Genomic DNA, 21,137 nt, shown 5'->3' with positions numbered 1-21,137 from the left:
TATTTAGTGTTACAGCTTTACAGTAACATTCGTCTTTAGTCTTCATCGTAAATCCTGAGAGTTTTTTTTTTTTTTTTTTTGAGACGGCGTCTCACTCTGTTGCTGAGGCTGGAGTGCAGTGGTGTCATCTTGGCTCACTGCAACCTCTGCCTCCTAAGTTCAAGTGATTCTCCCACCTCAGGCTCCCAAGTAGTTGGGATTACTGGCACCTGCCACCATGCCCAGTTAATTTTTATATTGTTAGCAGTGATGGGGTTTTGCCACGTTAAACAGGCTTGTCTCGAACTCCTGACCTCAGGCCTCCTCGGCCTCCCAAAGTGCTGGGATTGCAGGCATGAACCACTGCACACAGCCCAAACAACTATTAATCATTATAATTTTGCTAAAGAATATTATAGAAATGGACCTATATGTATTAGGTTGGTCCACCAACCTATTTAAGTTTTAGGAATTAGTAAGCTTTCAGCATTCATCATATTTCCTTATGATCTATTTAAGTTATTGAATGTCAATAGTTTTATTTTTATAGCTGCATATTTCTGTGGTACAAAGATTACAAACTTTGGCTAACCATTATCTGTTAATGAATATTTGGGGCATCTGATTTTAAGCAGTTTTAAATACAACTGCTATGAACATTCATGTTGAGGTTTTTGTGCAAGCATGGCTTTATTTCTCTGTGATAAATGACCAAAATGAAATTCTGATTCATACAGTAAGTGCAGGTTTGTTTTTTAAGAAATTGCCAAACTATTTATAGAACAATTTTATAATTTTACATATTCACCAACAATGTAGAAGTAATCTGTGTTTATTTGCATTCTGATAATTTTTTTGTGTTATCACTATTGTTTTCATTTTAGCCATTGTGCTAGGTATGCAGTAATACTGTGGTTTTAATTTGCATTTCTCTAATAGTTAATGATGTTGAAAATTTTCCCCATACTAATTTTGGATTTTTTTTATATGTGTGTGATCTAAATATCCTTTTTAATGAAATGTCTATTAATTTAATTTTCCCAATTTCTAAGTGAATTATTTATCGTTCTTTCTGTTGAATTTTGAGAATTTGTTATGTATTCTAGTTACAAGGTCTTTTTCAGGTATGTAGTTTGCACGTATTTTATCTGAAACCATAGACTACTTTTTATTTTCTTTACTGGGTCATTTGCATAGCAAAAGTATTTAAGTTAGATGCAGTACAATTTATTATGTTCCTGTTATACAGATGATGCTTTGAGTACTAATCTAAAACTTTCTCCTGTTCCTGCATCATAAAATCCTAGATTTTCCCATGTGTTTTGTTTCCTAAAATTTTATAGTTTTATATTTTAAATGATTCATTTTTAATTAATTTTTATACAAAGAGTGATGTCCAATTGTTTCCACATAATTTGTTGAAAAGCCTATCTTTCACCCATTAAATTGCATTTTCATCTTTGTCAAAACCTCACTTGGCAAATTTGTGTTATTTGCATGTGGTTTCTCCATTCTGTTCTGTTGATCTTCATTAACATCACACTGCCTTGATAACACTTATTATATAGTACTAAATATTAATATCAGAAAGAGCGGTTTCTCCCTTTTAATTCTTGCTACTCAGTATTATTTTAGGCATAATATGTCCTGTGACTTGTTCAAATACATATAAGATAAGCTGATCTATTATCTACAAAATCCTTGCTGGGATTTGATAGGATTTAGAATAATCCTATAAATCTTTTTTTTGGAAGTTGACATATTTACTATGTTGACTCTTCCAGTCTTTGATGATTGTATGTCTATCTTTTTATTTATTTATTTATTTATATCTACATTTTTAAAATTTCAACTTTTAAGTAAAATGATATCTCAGTGTGAATTAATTTGCATTTCTCCAGTGATTAGCGATGTTGAGCATTTTAAAGTATGTTCATTGGCCGTTCGTATTTCTTCTTTTGACAAATGTCTGTTCACATTCTTTGCCCAGATTTTCATGGGTTGCTTTTTCTTGAGTTGTTTGAGTTTTATAATAAATTCTGTGTATCAGTCATTTGTCAGAAGCATAATTTGCAAATATTTTCTCCCAATCTGTAGGTAGTCTGTTTACTCTGTTAATAATTTCTTGTGCTGCATAGAAGCTTTTTAGTTTAATTAAATCCCATTTGTCTATTTTTGGTTTTGTTGCATTTGCTTTTGGGTCCTTCATTATGGATTATTTGCCTAAGCCAATGTCCAAATAATTTTTCTTAGGTTTTCTTCCAGGATTTTTATAATTTCAGGTCTCATATTTAGGTGTTTTAATCCATCTTCAGTTAATTTTTAATGTGGTAAGAGATAGGGGTCCAGCTTCATTCTTCTTCATATAGCCAGCCAATTTCCCCCAAATCATTTATTGAATATGATATTCTTTTGCCAACTTTGTCAAAGACCAGTTGGTTATAAGTACATGGATTTATTTCTGGGTTCTCTATTCTATTCCATTGTTTTATATGTTTCATATGTCTATTTTTGTACCAATATCATGCTGGATTAGTTACTATCACTTTTCATTATAATCTAAATTCAAATGATGTGATGCCTCTTGGTCTGTTCTTTTTTCTCAGAATTACTTTGGCTATTCAGGCTTTTTGTTGTTGTTGTTCCATATGAACTTTAGGAATTTTTTTTCTGATTCTGTGAAAAATGACATTGATGATTTGATGAGCATTGCATTGAATGTATAGATTGCTTTGGACAACATGGTCATTTTAATGATATTGTTTCTCCCAATCCATTAGCAAGGGGTGTTTTTTCCAATTGTTTTTATATTCCACAGTCCTCCTTTAGTATTTTATAGTTTTCCTTGTAGAGATCATTCACCTCTTTAGTTAAATGTATTCGTAGCTATCTTACTTTTGTGTGTGTGTGTGTGTCTATTATAAATGAGATTCAGTTCTTGATTTTGCTCTCAGTTAAAACGTTATTGTTGTATAGAAATGCTAATAATTTTTGTACATTAGTTTTTGTATCCTGAGATTTAATAAAGTCATGTATCAAGTATAGAAGCCTTTGGTGGAGTTCTTAAGGTCTTCTAGATATACAATCGTCTCATTGTTTTTACCGAGCCAGTTGTAAGGAAAGCGCCAAACTCTGAGATTGAATCAGGAGTCCTTTATTGCCGGAGACCGAGAGTCAGTTCATGCTCAAAAATCTCTCGGACCCGAAGAAGGGGTTTGATTCCTTTTTATATCTTGCTTAAGAGAGGGGAAGGAGAGCCTAGCTGAAGCAGAATTTACAGAAGCAGAACAAGCAAGTTAGATAAAGAGGTTGGTAACTAGGAGGCAGGAGGTTCCCATGATTGTTGATTACTAAGGAGGGTATACACAAGTGGTTCCCATGATTGATTGCTGGTTACCAAGCGGGGTTTTTGGTACTTGTCATACAATCAGTCAAGGGGGTATTCACAATAGCAAGTGGGCTTGCCAAGCAGGATATGGTTACAATGGTTATATGTCTCTATAGTTCTAAGCACAGCAGGACCCATCACAGTAGCATGACCCAGGTATGCATTCAAGGGAGAAATGGTGGGAGGGGTGAGGCAGAGGTTAAGATGGAGTCTGTCTGGCTTTCAGCAAAATGGAGTCTGTCAGGCTAACACAGGGTAGGTTAGCACATCATCAGTGAGCAGAGATCATTTGACTTCTTTTACAATTTGGTTGCCTTTTATTTTTTTCTCTTGCCTGATTGCACTGACTATGATTTGTAGTATTATGCTGAGTGGGAGTGGTGAGAGTGGACATCTTTATCTTACTCCAGTTCTTAAGGGAATGTTTTTAACTTTTTTTACTTTTTACCATTCAGTATGATGTTGCCTATGGGGTTGTCACATACGGCTGTTATTATTTTGTTCCTTCAATTGCTAGTTTGTTGAGGGTTTTTACCAGAAATGAATGTTGGAGTTTATAACATGCTTTTTTTTTCTTTTGCATCTACTGTGATTATCTTTTGGTTTTGCACTTAATTCTGTTTATATGGTAAATCAGATTATTGATTTACATATGTTAGAACAAACTTGCATCCCTGAAATAAAGCCCACTTTATCATGATGAATTATCTTTCTGATGTGCTGTTGGATTCGGTATGCTAGGATTATGTAGAGGATTTTGCTGAAAGGAAAGTTTATAACATAAATGCCTACATCAAAAGACAGAAAATTTTTCAAATGAATAAATTAATGTCACACTTCAACATAGGAGAAAAACAAAAACCAACCAAACCCCAACGTAGCAGAAGAAAAAAAAAATAACCAGGATCAGAAGAGAACTAAATGAGTTTGAGACCAAGGAAAAAATTTTACAAAGGGTCAATGAAATTAAAAGTTTGTTCTTTGAAAGGATAAACAAAATTGTTAGACTGCCAGTAATATTAAAAGAAAATGATTTTGATAAGCATAACCAGAAATGACAAAGATGTTACCACTGATACCACAGAAATACAAAAGATCATCAGAGACTGCTGTGAACACATATGTGCACACAAACTAGAAAACCTAGAAAACTGGATCAATTCTTGGAAATATATAACCTCTGAAGATTGAACCAAGAAGAAATAGAAATCCTGATCAGATAAATAACAATTAAATCAAATTAATAATAAAAAAAAATCTTCCAACACAAAAGCAAAGAACCAGGCAAATTCATAGCTGAATTTTACCAGACGTGCATAGAAACGCTGTTATCAATCTCACTGAACCTGTTCCAAAAATTCAAATAGGAAGAATCCCTCTCTTATATATTCTGCAAATCCAGTATCACCCTGATACTTAAATCAGGCCAGGGCACAACAAAAGAGGAAAACTGCAGGCCAATTATCTCTGATGAATTTAGACACTTTTGGTTTATTTTGCTCTTATTTTTGTTAATTTCTTGGTGTTGGAACTTAGATTATTACTTAAAACTTCTCTTGATTTTCAGTGTAAGCTTTTAGGGCTATAAACTTTCCTCTTTGTATGATTTTTCCAGCATATGAAATATTTTAACATTTTGTTTTGATTTTGATTCAGTTCCATATTCTATTTTCTGAGACTTTCTCTTTAATCTATAACCTATAGATTACTGAGAAATGTGTTAATTTCCATGAATTTAGAGATTTCCCCCATCATCTTTCTGTTTTTTAAGTTTTTAGTTTGACTACAATAAAATCAGGGAAAACACAGTGTGATTTTAGATTTTTTAAACTTGTTGGGGCATATTTTATGACCCAGAATATTGCCTATTTCGGTGAAAGCTCCTTGGGCACTTGAAAAAAAAAATGAGTGATGTTCTATATATGCCAATTATAAGCTGTTGATTGATTGTGCTGTTCAGATCTATTTTCATGTTAATTTTCTCTCTAATAGCTCTATCATCAGTTGAGAGAAAGTGTTAACTCTAATTCTATGTTTGTGTATTTTTTTCTTTCCAGCACTATTGGATTGTTTTTAGGTATAATATTCTGAGTGTTGGTACATACACATTTAGGATTCTTATCTCTTCTGGGATTCTTTTATCAATATATATAATCTCTCTCTTTATCTCTAGTAATTTTCTGTTCTCTAAAATTAATTCCATCAAAAAATATAGCCACCCCTGATTTTGTGTTAATTAGAATTTGGTTTATCTTTTTCAATCATTTTACTTTTAAACTACTTGTGTGTTATTTTGAAGTGAAGTTCTTGTTCATAGCATAGAATTGACTCATATTTTTTTACCCAACTTGTCAATATCTATTCTTCAGTTGGTATGCTTAGACTATATTAGGGTAATTATGCAAATGTCAGGACATAATCTGACATTTCATTTGTTGTTTTCTGTTGTTCCTTCTCTCATTCCTTTTTATCTTTTCTTGCCTTCCTGTGTTACTTAGCATTTTTTAAATAACATTTTATTTTATATATAGTTTTTTAGTATATTGCTGTGTCGCATTTCCTTAGTGTTTGCTTATAAAATTTATATGTAAATTTTATATATATAATTTATCACAGTCAGTGATATCAACATTTTATCACTCAAAGTGTAGAAATAATATTTCCATTTAGGTTCCTTTACCAATTTTCAAACAGACTTGGTTAAGTACTTCCTTTAAAATACGTTGAGCACAATATCTGATGTTATAATATTTTCTTCAATGATCTGAGTTTATACCTGATAGGAGAAGGCAAATACATTATTTTTAACTTTGCCTATTATGTTATTTTTTCTTCCTTTCCGAATTTCTAAACTATACTCTCCTGCCATTTTTATTTATGTTAAAAAAATTACTTTAGCCATTGTTTAAGATTTAGTCTGCTGGCAATAAATTCACTTATTTTTTCTTGTCAGATAATATCTTCCTTCTATCTTTATTCCTAAAGAATACATTCACTGAATATAGATTTAAAATTGAAATTCTTTTCTTTCAGCATTTGAAAAATATGCTACTTCTAGCATCCATGGTTACATATAAGAAAACTTTTGTTATTCAAATTGGAATTACATTTTAGATAATGCATGTCTTCCCTCTTAATATGGCTATTACGACTACACACACACACACACACACACACACACACATACACACATATTTTTCTCTAATTTTCAGAGGTTTGTTATGATGTGTCATGACAGATACATCTTTGTTTAGTGTGGTTTATCCTGTTTGTGATTTGCTCAGCTTCTTAAAACTATAGGTTTAAACCTTTTGCCAAATTTGAGGAATTTTCTGTCCTATATTTATTTTCAGCACTCACTCCTTTCCCTCTCCTCTGGGACACCAATGCTTTCCACGCTAGATTTGCTTTTTTTCCTATTGGTACATGAGGATTCCGTTCATTTTTTGTCTATTTTCTCTGTGTTGTCAGATTTGGTAATTTTTATTCAATTGTCTTCAAATTCACTGATTCTTTCTTCTGTCATCTCCAATCAGTTCCATTTTCATTTTGATTATTGTATTTTTAGTTCTATAATGAGGCTTTCTCTACATATTTGTTTCTTTTGCTGACTTTTTCTACTTTTTTTGTTTCATTAGTATTTGTAATTAATCTTTATTAGTGGTACCTTAAATTTTTTTTTTTACTTGTAAGTTCAGGGGTACAAATGCAGGTTTGTTACATAGGTAAACTTGTGTCATGGGGGTTTGTGTTATAGATTATTTTGTCACCCAAGTATTAAGATTAGTACCTATTAGTTAGCTTCCTTGATCCTCTCACTCCTCTAATCCTCCACCCTCCAAAAGGTCCCAGTGTGTTGTTGTTCCACTCTATGTGTCCATGTGTTCTCATCATTTAGCTCTCACTTTAAGTGACAACATGTGGTATTTGGTTTTCTACTCCTGTGTTAGTTTGCTAAGGATAATGATTCAACATCACTGACCATTAGAAAAATGCAAATAAAAACCACAATGAGATAGCCATCTCACATCAACCAGAATGGCTATTTCTAAAAAGTCAAAAAATAACAGAATCTGGTGAGGTTGTGAAGAAAAGGATACACTTATACACTGTTGGTGGCAGTGTGAATTAGTTTAGCCATTGTGGAAGACAGTGTAGTGATTCCTCAAAGACCTAAAAATGGAAATACCATGTGACCCAGCAATTCCTTTACTGGGTATATACCTGAAGGAATATAAATCATTCTATTACAAAGACATATACACATATATGTTCATTGCAGCACTATTCAAAATAGCAAAGACATGGAATCAGCCTAAATGCCCATCATAGACTGACTAGATAAAGATAATGTCGTACATATACACCATGGAATACTATGCAGCCATAAAAAAGAATGAGATGATGTCCTTTGCAGAGACATGCATGGAGTTAATATCATTTTTAAATAATTTATGTGAGTCAACTCATTTGTCAATTTCTTTGAGTTGTGTAATTTTCTTGTTTTTTGATATGATAATTGACTTTTGCTTTCTGGACAGTTTAATATTGTTACAGTATTCCTATACCACTTCTTGATATGATGTGACTTGATGGAGACTTATTTTGGTTTACCCTGTTTGTGATTTGCTCAGGTTCTTAAACCTATAGGTTTAAATTAAGCATTTTGCCAAATTTGGGAAATTTTTTGTCCTGTATTTATTTTTAATACTCACCCCTTTCCCTCTCCTCTGGGCACCAACACTACTTAACCTTTATTTTTAGCAATGAGTCACGTTACTTAGGTGTAACATATAGGTTCAGTTGTGAATGAATGTTTACCCTACAACATGATCTGCTAGCATCACCCCAGCAAAACAGAGCCCTAAAGCATACTGCATCATTACACATGTGTGGGCTATAAGGACAGCTCTTCCCTTAGCCCCACAAACAGTTTTCTAGTAAAAACAGACTTCTAATTTGTACATCATTGCTACCATTACCTCTGTATTGGGTGTAAACTCAGTTTTTCTACTGAGATATGTTAACACAAGGTAATAGAAAAACAAGGCCAATTTTCACTGCCCCATTGCTGCAATTGTGTGTGTGTGTGTGTGTGTGTGTGTGTGTGAAAGAGAGTGGAAGATAAAGAAAAAATAAGAGAGAAAGAGAACTTTTTTGTACTAATATAGTTTAGAAGGAGTCTTTGCATGAAATTTGACAAAGGAAAGTGGGTAGTAAGCCAGTAGTTCAAAAGATAGAGAAGAGTACATAAATAATAAATAAAGTATTTTAGTCCATTGTCATGCTGCTAATAAAAATGTGCCCAAGACTGGGTACATCTTTTTTTAATAAAGAAAAGAAGTTTAACTGTGAGAATTAACTCACTACCATGAGAACAGCATAAGGTAAACTGTCCCCATAATTTAGTTATCTTTACCTAGTCCTTCCTACGACATGTGAGGATTATGGAAACTACAATTCAAGATGAGTTTTGGGTGGGGACACAGCCAAACCATCTCACAAAGCAAAGACAAACAATTAATTAGTAGTGGATTGGTTTCTAAAATTAGGAAAGGTCAGTGAGGAACAAGAAACAAATAATCTTCCTTTATATCAAACAATGAGTCTTTCCTATAAAGAAGGCATAAGTATTGTGGTGATCACATTTCATCCTAATAGTAAATTATTGAATGTATCATGTGCTAAGGAAACTATGTGTAGTTAGAGGATGTTTGCATTTATGACACATAGATGAAGATAGAAATATTCAGTATAAATAAAATGTTGAACTAGTCATGTATAATCCACCTAAACTAGGCACTAAAGTACTAAACATAGATTTGTTATACTATTTAGCAATCACATTTCTAGGTATTTGCCCAAGTGATTAAAAAACTTATGTCTGCTCATGTGTTTACTCTGTTAATAATCCTTGTATTTATAATCACTAAAGACTGGAAGTAATTAATATTTATTTCAATAGATAAATAGATCAACTTTATCAAGTGATACCAAAACGTGGTTCATAAATGCATACTGCTAACAAAAGAAGTAAATCTGAAAAAGCAAAATATTTTATTATTCTAGTTATTTGATATTCTAGAAATGGAAATTAGAAAGTTAGCAGATGAGTAATTGCCAGTATTCTCTTTTATGGGAAGTGTACGAATAGGCAGAGAAGTTAGAGTATTTTTAGGATGGTGTATTTATTGTGTATGATACCTTAATGGTACATACTTAAGCCCATGAATGTGTCAAATCTTGCAGAACTTTACAGGACAAAGATTAAATATTACTGCACGCAAATTTAAAATATCATTTTGAAAATTGCGGAATTCTAGCATGGAATAAGGAATGTGACAAAAGAATCCAACTGCATTATAAATATGTGAAAATACCTAACTGAAGTTGGTTGAGAAAAAAATATGCTTATTTAAGTGTGTTTAAAAATTATTGGATTCTAAGACTAAAGGCAAAAGGAATTGTACACAAGAATTGTAATTGAGTGGATTAAATTATTTCTGTGAAGCACAGTTTAATAATTCTGAAATCACAATACACATATATTTATACTGAATAATTAATAAATGAATGGCAGAGGAAATAGATGTTTCGTGCTGAAGTGGTAGGTTACAGAAAAATAGAAGACCAAAATAATCCATGAGGTAATGAATTAAATGTGGTAACATCGGTATGCTTAGCTGAATATAGATATAGATAATAACATCAAAATATTTAAGGAACTGTATATGCATAGCTGTCAATATACACACAGATATTTTCTCATTATCTCAGTTTCAATGACCTAGAAGAAATATATTTCAGTAGCAACAGACACTCCTAGCATTCAGATCTTGGTTTCTAATGCCATTCTTTAACAAAATGAACTCAGTCTCCTTAGACATGTGGGGATTCTAGGGCTGTGGCATATGTAAGATGAATACGAACATGAACATGGAGCATTTTATAGTACCAGAAAAGAAGAGACTATTAAAAATGGAAAGAAATCACTTGCAAAATGACTAGTGTGAAAATAGAGATCTCTGACAAGTACTATCAATCACAGCCACATATAGAAGGTCAACATTATCAACAGTGACGTCATGTTGATAGCATATACCCTTGATATGGTGTAATTACAATGACACCTAACCCCTGTGGTTTTCTTCCCCCAAACCCATAACCCCAGAGTAAATGGGAAAACACACCAGTCCCAACTGAGGGACATTCTACAAAGTACCTGACCAGTATACCTCAAAACTTTCAAATTATAAAAAAAAGAAAACCCTTAGAAACCGCCACAGCCAAGAGAAGTCTAAGGAGATATATCTTCTAAATTGTAGTATATTCTGAGTGGTATTCTGGATCAGAAAAAAATATTATGTCAAAATTAGGTAAAATAACTTTAGTTACTAATAATAATGTATGAATATTGGCTCACTAGTTGTGACAAATGTACCATACTAACATATTAACAATAGGGGAAATGGATGAGGATCATACAGAAAATCTGTGTATTATCTTAAGAGTCCTTCTGTAAATCTGAAACTCTTGTAAATAACAAAGTTTATTAAAACATAAAATAATAATAACACTGTTCTTAAAATTCTTGTGCATATGCCACTTTTAAAAAAAGATTTTTTTGTTTTTTAAAGATTCTATTCTAGACATATCAAATATCCATAATATTGTACTTCAAAGATCTCAACCACTTTCTCCATTTGTTAGATTATGAACATAAAATTGGTATAACATTTTATCTTACTGTAATTATTTACATCTCTAACTTTTAATGCAATGTTGAGATTTAGCATTAGTTATTTCTATTCTTATCCTCAGTTCTGACACTTTGAAATGAAGCTTTTCAATTACTATTTCATGTCAATGGTTCACTTAAGAAAAGATTTTACTATCCATGGCAACTACTTAAAAATGAATGTCAGGTATTCTTCCCACCCACTTTCAAGGTTATCACTGAATGAAGAGGGCATATTTGTTCTTTTTTATTTTTCACTCAAATTCCATGTCTCTGGGAGGAAATTGATTTGACTATGTGGCTGAATGATCAGATAATGGAATTTGTAAGACTCTTGGGGAAGCAATTGAAATAGAAAATGTAATATACTCTGCTTTACAGCAAGACTCCTAGGAACCTGAATTCTCTAAATACATCATAAATGCCCTCTTATATAACAGCACTTAACATTTTTTAAAAAATCACTTCTAAACTTCAAAGAGTACATTATTAATAACAATAGTATCAGTGATTCCCCAATTTAAGTCACAAAATAATATTCATGATGACACTAATATACAATCTTGCTGTGAAGATTTCATGAAAAAATAATATGAAAATATTTAGTAAACTGTTACCTACTATTGTAACATACACTGATTAGGAATTTTTTCCTTCTCCATAATTTGCCACTAGGATCTAAATCTGAAAAAAAAAAATGTACACTTTGGAGACTCCTCAGCTCACCCAAAGGCAGAGCACACTAACTTAACAACATATTTCAATGGCTAACCAAAAAGCAAATGCATGAGCATGTTTACAGTGCCATTTTTATTGTTTCCCCAAAGTAATCCACCTACATGAAATAGAAAGAATGGGAATGGCTGGAGTTTAGGAGTCCTGTTAAGAATGTGGCATTAAGAGAAAAGAGTCTATTCTCTCCCTCTACCCCATAAGGTAGAGTGAAAGTTGTCCCTCTTCTCTGGAACAAATCAAGGCTTTCAAAATATCTCTCATAAAGATCTAAAGTGGGTGTACCAAGAGAATGATAAAATCTTGCTCTACAATTGGAGTTTTATTGAACTCCTGAAGCTCTGTGCCAAGGAATCTTAACCCTTGCCCTGTTGACATTTTGACTGGAAAGTTCTTGTTGTGGAGGGCTGTCCACTGTAAAGATTAAGAGGAAAACTCTTAGAGTTTGTAATGTTTAGCAGCATCCCTGGCATCACCCAGTAGACACCAGTAGAAACATTCGTGACACCAAATATACCTCTAGACATTGCCAGATCTCCCAAAGAAGGCAAAGTTGCCTTCAGCTAAGAATTGCTCTTTTCATTCCACATAATTCTGCCAATTAAACAGAGTGAAAACTGTGGGAGATTTAGAAAATATAAATGAACATAGACACAAGTTGTAACCTGAAGCAGAGAGATTAAAAAAAAATGTACTGTTGGTCCTCAGTATCCATGGGTTCCATGTTTGTGTATTTGACCAACCACAGATAAAAAATATTCATTAAAAAATGAACCATTGTGCCTATACTGGTCATACACAGACTGTTTTTCTTGTCATTATTTCCTAAACAATACAATATAACAACTATTTACATATTGCTTATATTGTATTGTGTGTTATAAGTAATTTAGAGATGATTTAAAGAAGTATACAGGAGGATGTGTGTGGGTTGTATGCAAATATTACAGCATTTTGTATAAGGGACTTGAGCATCTGTGAATTTTGGTACGTGAGAGAGAGAGGTCCTGGAATCAATCCATGAACACTGAGGGATGGCTGTATAGTAGAGTATGCCTATGATATCTGTGCCTTTTCTCATTTATTTTGCTAAAGTCTCTTAAAAGTTCTATAGTATGCACAATTATAAACTGAGAAAAAAAACTGAATCCTTAATTATTTTAAATTCCATCACTCAGGGTATAACTAAAGGAATTCACTTATTTAGAATGAATGTCTGAAAACCGTTAAATTATTATATGAAACATGATTTCCATATGATAACTGATATGACTAGGTATACACATTTAATATGACAGTACACTATGAGTTGAAAATGATGCTTTGACTGATTTAAACCTGACGTTTTCATATTTATTATTTCATAGAATTCTTTATTCCATAATTGTTCTTTTCATTATGCCAACCCCTAGAAGAACAGATGAATCTTTTATCTCTTGAGGAAAAGTAGAAATGTGAATATTTTCTTTTTTAATCCAATAGTTTTTCAGTCTGAGAATATGACAAAACAGAGAAGAAGTTTTCTTTTTGTGAACAAAACAAAGTAGACTTTTCACAGAATTAAGTCTACCATCGACTAGAGGTTCAAAAGCACAGCTCTGTGAAAATGAGTACCCAATTTAATTTGGGCCAATAAGTTATTTTATGGAAAATTTAAGGTTCTAACTACTTCATGTCAAGTAGTAAGAGTTATTGCACTTCAGGGTAGACAGATAATGAATCTTGTCTGCATATTTTGAATGTACTCTTTAATATCTAAATCATCACATTTTAAGCATTTTTTGTTTTCCTATTTCAAATTCAATAGCAAAACCTAATTATGCTATTGTAAAATTACTTCTGAGGCTGAAAATGTATTCTAACTTTTAGTTGCACCTAAATAAAAATGCTTTTATAATCACCTAATCTTAGTTAATATTCAGTATTTGTATAATAAGATATACTCTTTACAGTCAGTTGTCTAAAGACTCAAAAACAATGAAAAGAGCAGGACTTCACCAGTTTGATACAGCTGTCTCACTAGAGATGATCCTGCTGTCACTTGTGGTCAGCATCAGGCATCTGCCACTGAAGGCTCTGCTCAGATCAAGAACTCTTTCTTGCAAGACGTTGATGACCATGTAGGTCAGCCTAGGACACTCTCCCTGTCCACAATGCTTTCCTTGGAAGTTTGTTAACTTCTTTCCCTATCCCTTTTTCTCTTGATGTTAGATGTTACTCTGTTTGATGTGGAAATCTTGATATATAATGTTTACATATCAATTTGGTATACAACTGTGTATGATTTGCAACATTGACTGACTTGTGACTTATTTAAATTTCTTTGTTAAACTTATCTATAAGAATTTTTTTTTTGAGATGGAGTCTCACTTTGTCACCCAGGTTGTAGTGCAGTGGCATGATCTTGGCTCACTGCAGCCTCTGTCTCCTGGGTTCAAGCAATTCTCCTTCCTCAGCCTCCCAAGTAGCTGGGACTACAGGTGTCCACCACCACACCTGGCTATTTTTTTTTTTTTTTAGTAGAGACGGGGTTTTGCCATGTTAGTCAGGGTGGTCTTGAATTCTTGACCTCAGATTATCCACCCACCTCAGCCTACTAAAGTGTTGGGATTATAGGTTTGACCTACTGCACCTGGCCAGAATTCTGAATTCCTACTCAGTTATCTTGATTTTCTTTCACTTCCTCAGAATCATTATTTAATATATTCTGTCTGTTAGGTCACATATTTCCGTTTCTTCAAAACTGATTCCTGTGCCTTATTTAGCTTATTTGGTGAGGTCGTGTTTTCCTGGGTGATGTTCATTCTTGTGAATATTTAGCAAGATCTGGGAATTAAACAGTAGTTATTGATATGGCTTGATTCTGTGTCCCCACTTAAATCTCACCTTGACTTGTAATCCTCATAATCCCCATATGTCCAGGGTGGGACCTGGTGGAAGGTAATTGAATCATGGGGGCAATTTTCCCCATGCTGTTCTCATCATAGTGAGCAACTTCTCATTAGTCTGATGGTTTTATAAGTGTCTGTCATTTCCCCTGCTGGCTCTTATTTTCTCTCCTGCTGTCCTGTCAACAGGTGCAGTCCCCATGATTTTGAGTTTCCTGAGGCCTCCCCTGCCATGCAGAACTGTGAGTCAATTAAACATCTTTCCTTTATAAATAGCTCAGACTTGGGTATTTCTTCATAGCAGTGTGAGAATGGACTAATACAGTTATTTATTGTTGTATTTGCAGTATGGACTTGTTTGTACTCATCTTTCTTAGGAAGGGTTTCCAGGTATTTAAAACAACTTGGGTGTAATGATCTGAGCCAAATCTGCATTAGAGCCTACCCCATGCCTAGTGATTCTATGGTTCTTGCAGACTCATAGAAGTACCCAGTTGGTGATCTTGGACAAGATCTGGGAGAATTATCTATATTATGAAACAGAGACTCTTGTTCTCTTCCCTAACTTTCTCCTAAACAAATGTAGTCTCTTTTTCTGTGCTGAGCTGCCTGGAGCTGGAGGTGTGGTGACACAAATATGCTTGTAGCTCACACCACTGGAACTACACTGGGTCAGACTAAAGCCAGCCCAGCACAGGGTCACACCCAAGGCCCACTGTAACCATTGCCTGGCTACTGCCTATGTTTTCTCAAGGCCAAAGGGCTCTACAGTTGGCAGGTGTTAAAGCCAGGTGTTGTATCCTTCACTTCAAGCTGGCAGATTCCCTAAGTGCCAGGTTGGTCCAGAGATGTCATTGAGAAGCCAGGGACTCAAAAACATTAGAAATCTACCTGATGTTCTAGTGTATGTCAGATGAGCTGGAATTCAAACCACTCTCTTCTCCCTTTTACACAGTCAGAGGAGCCTCATCCTGTGGATACCACCACAACAGGTCCATGGGGAGTATTGATAGACTATCTCTGATGTTCTGTTAAGGTCCTGGCTCTTCATTCAGTTTGTGGTGAATGTCACCAGGCCTGAGACTTCACCCTCTGGCCCAGCGCATTATAACCTCTACAGCTAAGAACATGCTGAGTGTCATCTGAAGCCACCATACCTGAAAGTCTCACTTGAGGCCCACAGCATACTACCTGAGTATTTCTGCTGCTTATTCAAGGCCCGAGGGCACTTTAGTCCACTGGATAGGTCTTTCCATGACTGGCTTTTTTTTTTTTTTAAGGCAGATTTCAATTTGGCCCAGGGTGTGTCTAGAAATGTCATCTGGCAGCTAGAGCAAAGGACAGGGGTCTTACAACTCTGAGTGGTTCCCCATCCTATTGTGGCTGAGCTGGCATCCAAGATGCAAAACAAAGTCCTCTTTACTCTTCCCCTTGTTCTCCTAAGTAAAAGAAAGTGGCCTCTCTTGGAGCCATGAGCTGGGCTGCCTGGTTTTGGAGGATAGTGGCATAAGCATTCCCTTACCTGTCCCAGCTGGTATTTTATATACTCTCCCAATCCACTAGCTCTTAGCCAAGCTCACCACTAGTACTCACCTAGGAGTTGCAGTCTTTGTTGCCAAGACTGCCTTTCAAGTTTATTTAGAGTCCCAGAAGACTTTATCCTTCTGTGGAAAGGCTTGCTAGAACTCAGATTCTGACCACTGCAATAGGCAATACCCTTCTGACTAGGGGTTGTCTAAATTCTCTCTCTGTGTGTGTGAAGGCATCAGTTTAGTTTGGTTTTGCTTTCTGCTGTGACAGGGCAGCACTGAGTTCAATGCAGTCTAACAATCATTCCATTCTCCCTCTTTCAAGTACACAGATTGTCTCTATGCCATGTGGCTGCTGCTGGGAGAGGAGTAGCGGTGCATCAGTAATTCAAGACTGTCTTTTCTACCCCCTTCAGTTCTTCTTTCAGTGATACAAAGGTAAAAGCAGATACTATGAATGCTCACGTGATTTTTGGTTCTTATGATGGTGACTTTTTTGTGTAGGTAGTTGTTAAATTTGATGTTCCTATAGAAGGGACATTCAGTGGAGCCTTCTATTCAGCCATCTTGCTCCACCTTGTTGCTACATATTTTGTACATGCTGTCTTCAAACTATGAACTCTTTGGTTTTGGCACACAAGATTCCCCAGGATCATCTTACATATTTTCTATTCCAGATAAGATTAGCTATTTTTCCAAAAAAAACTTCTTTCTAGATAAGTGGTGAAGAATTGCTGTGAAAATTAAGCAGAAAAATATTTTTAAATTACCAAACAGTTTAATGTTTCAATGGCAACCTTAAGTGTAGTATTCTTTTCCAAAGCCACTCCCTAATTTACTCCATGGAGAAAAATGAATTTTAAATATTTCTTACTTCTCTGTTATTTGGTTAAATCCTGTGCATCTCCTTTTCCATATCTGCTAAGAAAGTTGAATTCTACAGAGATGAATTTAGGTTCTAAAACATAACTACTAAAAGTCTAACAAAGACCCAAAATGTGTAACTCTTTATACTTGCCAATAGGGTATAAAAGGGGATAGATAGATGAGCTCAATATTCCCTCTTGTTTGAAGATACATACATATACATATTACATATACATAAATATATGTATACATACTACATAAATATACATATATGCATATATCTTATATATACATATATATTATATGTATATATAATACATATATATAATACATATACATATACACACATATATGTATATATAGCAATACATATATGTATATATCTGTGTATATATGTGTATATATGTATATATCATATAGCTATATACATGTGTATATATATTGCTATATATCTGTGTATATATACACATGTACATATATATGCATATATATGTATATGTAGAAATTCATATATAAATATATATGTATATGTAGAAATATATATACATAAAAACACAAAGGTATATATATGTAGAAATATATAGACATATACATCTATGTATATGTATGTAGAAATACAGACATACATATGTATATGTAGAAATACATATATACATATACATGTACTATGTATACATACATATGTACACATGTATATATACACATAAGTATATATGTATATGTATATATACATAATATTGTGTATATACATATATATGAATACATATACATACATATACATCGGTATATGTACAAACATATGTATATATACATGTAGACATGTACACACATATATGTACAAACATACCTATATACATATGTATATGTACATACATAGATATACATATAGGCATGTATATGTAGACACATATACATACATACACATACATACATATATGTACGTATATATGTACATGTTTATGTATATAAACACATACACATATATGTATGTATACATATACGTACATATGCACACATATGTACATATCTACATATGTATTTATGTACGTATATGTACATGTATTGTGCTACATATGTGTATTGCTATATATATGCGTATTGCTATATATATGAAGATATACATGTGTATACATACATATATACACATATGTATGCATATGTACATATACATATATAGCACAATACATATACGTATACATATATATAAGTATATGTATTGGTATAGATATGTGTGTATATATATACGTATAAATATATAAAATAAATGTATATATGTGTACACATGTATGTATATATGTGTATATGTAGAAATATACATTTTTATGTATAAAAGCATATTTACATATACATATGTGCATGCATATATAGCAATATATACATACATGTTTATGTACATATATGTACACGTAGATATACATGTGTACATATATACATAAAAATGTATATATTGCTATATATGCATGCACATATGTACATTTATATGTATATGTAGATGTATACATATACAAATATACATATGTATATGTACCTTATATATGTATACATATATGATATATACACATATACACCAATACCTATGTATACACATGTATATGTATACATATATATAGCAATACATATATACATATATAGGACAATACATATGTATATGCACATATATGTATATGCAAATATAGGTAAATATACAATATAAATATGAATATGTACATATGTACATAAACATACATATAAATATGTACATATACCTATATTTAGATATTTATATGTAATATGAATATATACATATACCTATGTACATATATACATAGATGTATATGTACCTATACATACACATGTATGTACATATATTTACGAATATATACATATGCACATGCATATGTATATATAGGTATATATGTATATATGTATATCTACATATTCATATGTATGTACATATACATATATGTGTATGTGTGTACACATATATGTATATGTATGTTTTGCTATATATGTGTATTGCTATATATGTATACATAAACATATGTATATATATGTACATACCTATATATACATATATACCTATGTGTGTATATATATGTATGTATATGTATTGGTATATAGGTATGTACATATATACATATGTATAAGATACATATACATGTGTACATATATCTATGTATATATGTACGTATTTACATATACATATGCATATGTATATATACAGGTGTTTATATGATATATATCGATATATATAGCAATACATATACATATATAGCACAATACATATACGTATAGGTATATACATATGTATATGTAGATATATACATACATATACGTATATTTACATATGTCTATGTAAATATACATATATGCACACATACATACACAGATATGTACATAAATATGTATTTATGTGTACATCTACATATAAACGTAAAGATACGTATATGTACATATGTGTCTATATGCACATGTACATATGTATGCATATGTACATATACGTATGTATATGTACAAACACATATCACACATATCCCTATATGTACATATACATATGCATTTGCATATATACATATGTATATTTACATATTTAATTTACATATTGAAATTTACATATTTACATATTGATATGTGTTTATATGAATATGTACATATACATATGTACAAATCCATATCTACATATAGACACATGTGTATGTACATATATGTACGTATGTGGGTATATATGTATATAGGTACATATAATTATGTATATATGTATCTGTACGTATATACATATACATATGTACGTGTATACACATATATATACATATTTAGAAATATATATACATATGTATATGTATACATATACATATGTATCTGTAACCACATGTATACATATGTACATATGTATTTCTACATATACATATATACATATATATGTATATGTACATGTATATGTGTATTTCTACCTATATATGTATATATACATATATGTACAGCTATATGTGCATATACGTACGTATACATATGTACATATATACATATGTACATATATACATATATACAATTATATGTACATATATACATATATACACACATACGTTCATATATGTACATACACACGTGTCTATATATGTAGATATGTATTTGTACATATGTATATGTACATATTCATATAAATACATATCAATATGTAAATATGTAAATTTCAATATGTAAATTAAATATGTAAATATACATATACCTATACATATATGCATAGGTATAAATATATATCAATATGTAAATATACATATGTACAAATGCATATCTACATATACATATAGTCACATCTGTATGCACATATGTCTGTACCTGTGTGTACATATATGTGCATAATATATATTTGTGTACGTGTGTGCACGCATATATATGTGCATATATATATGTATATGTACACATACATATTTATATATACATATGTATATATACACACATTTGTACATATGTAAGTGTACATATACATATATATGTACATATATACAGATGTCTATATGTATGTCTATATGTAGGTATATATATATACATAAGAATATACATATATATATATGTACTTTTGTATTTATGTATATAAGTATATATATTTGTGTGTACATATACATATGTACATATACATAAGTATATATACATACATATACATAAGTGTATATATACATATGTACATATGTACATGTGTGTATATGTATGTATATGTATATATACATATGTATGATATATACATATATAGCAATATTCATATATACATATACATATTTATACGTACATGTACATATATGTGTACATGTATGTATATATACCAATACATATACATATGTATATGTATTGGTATATATATGCATATGTATATATATGCATGCCTATATAGGCATATGTATAGATATGTATGTGTATTGCTATATATGTATGTATACATACACATATAGCAATACACATACATATCTATAGCAATACAAATGTACATATATAGCACAATCATATACATACGTATATGTACATATATATACATATGTATATAA

General features: G+C 32.0%; 2 long non-coding RNA genes across 4 annotated transcripts in view; one reads left to right on the top strand and one right to left on the bottom strand.

Moving 5' to 3' along the window:
* The window catches only part of LOC105728793 (uncharacterized), an 84,900-nt gene that overhangs the window by 5,482 nt on the left and 58,281 nt on the right, over positions 1-21,137 (bottom strand). The gene's annotated exons all lie outside the window — the stretch shown is intronic.
* LOC105728796 (uncharacterized) overlaps positions 1-21,137 on the top strand; it is a 324,891-nt gene that overhangs the window by 281,419 nt on the left and 22,335 nt on the right. For both annotated transcript variants that reach the window (XR_010338570.1, XR_001110135.3), the window contains 2 exons: positions 14,915-14,967; positions 16,580-16,692. This is a non-coding gene — a long non-coding RNA (uncharacterized LOC105728796). The remainder of the gene's footprint in view (positions 1-14,914; positions 14,968-16,579; positions 16,693-21,137) is intronic.

The sequence above is a fragment of the Aotus nancymaae genome, unplaced genomic scaffold (genome assembly GCF_030222135.1).
Source record: "Aotus nancymaae isolate 86718 unplaced genomic scaffold, 86718_ANA_hifiasm-v0.15.2.pri h1tg000062l, whole genome shotgun sequence".
Taxonomy (NCBI): domain Eukaryota; kingdom Metazoa; phylum Chordata; class Mammalia; order Primates; family Aotidae; genus Aotus; species Aotus nancymaae.
This window is presented reverse-complemented; position numbering and strand designations above follow the sequence as displayed.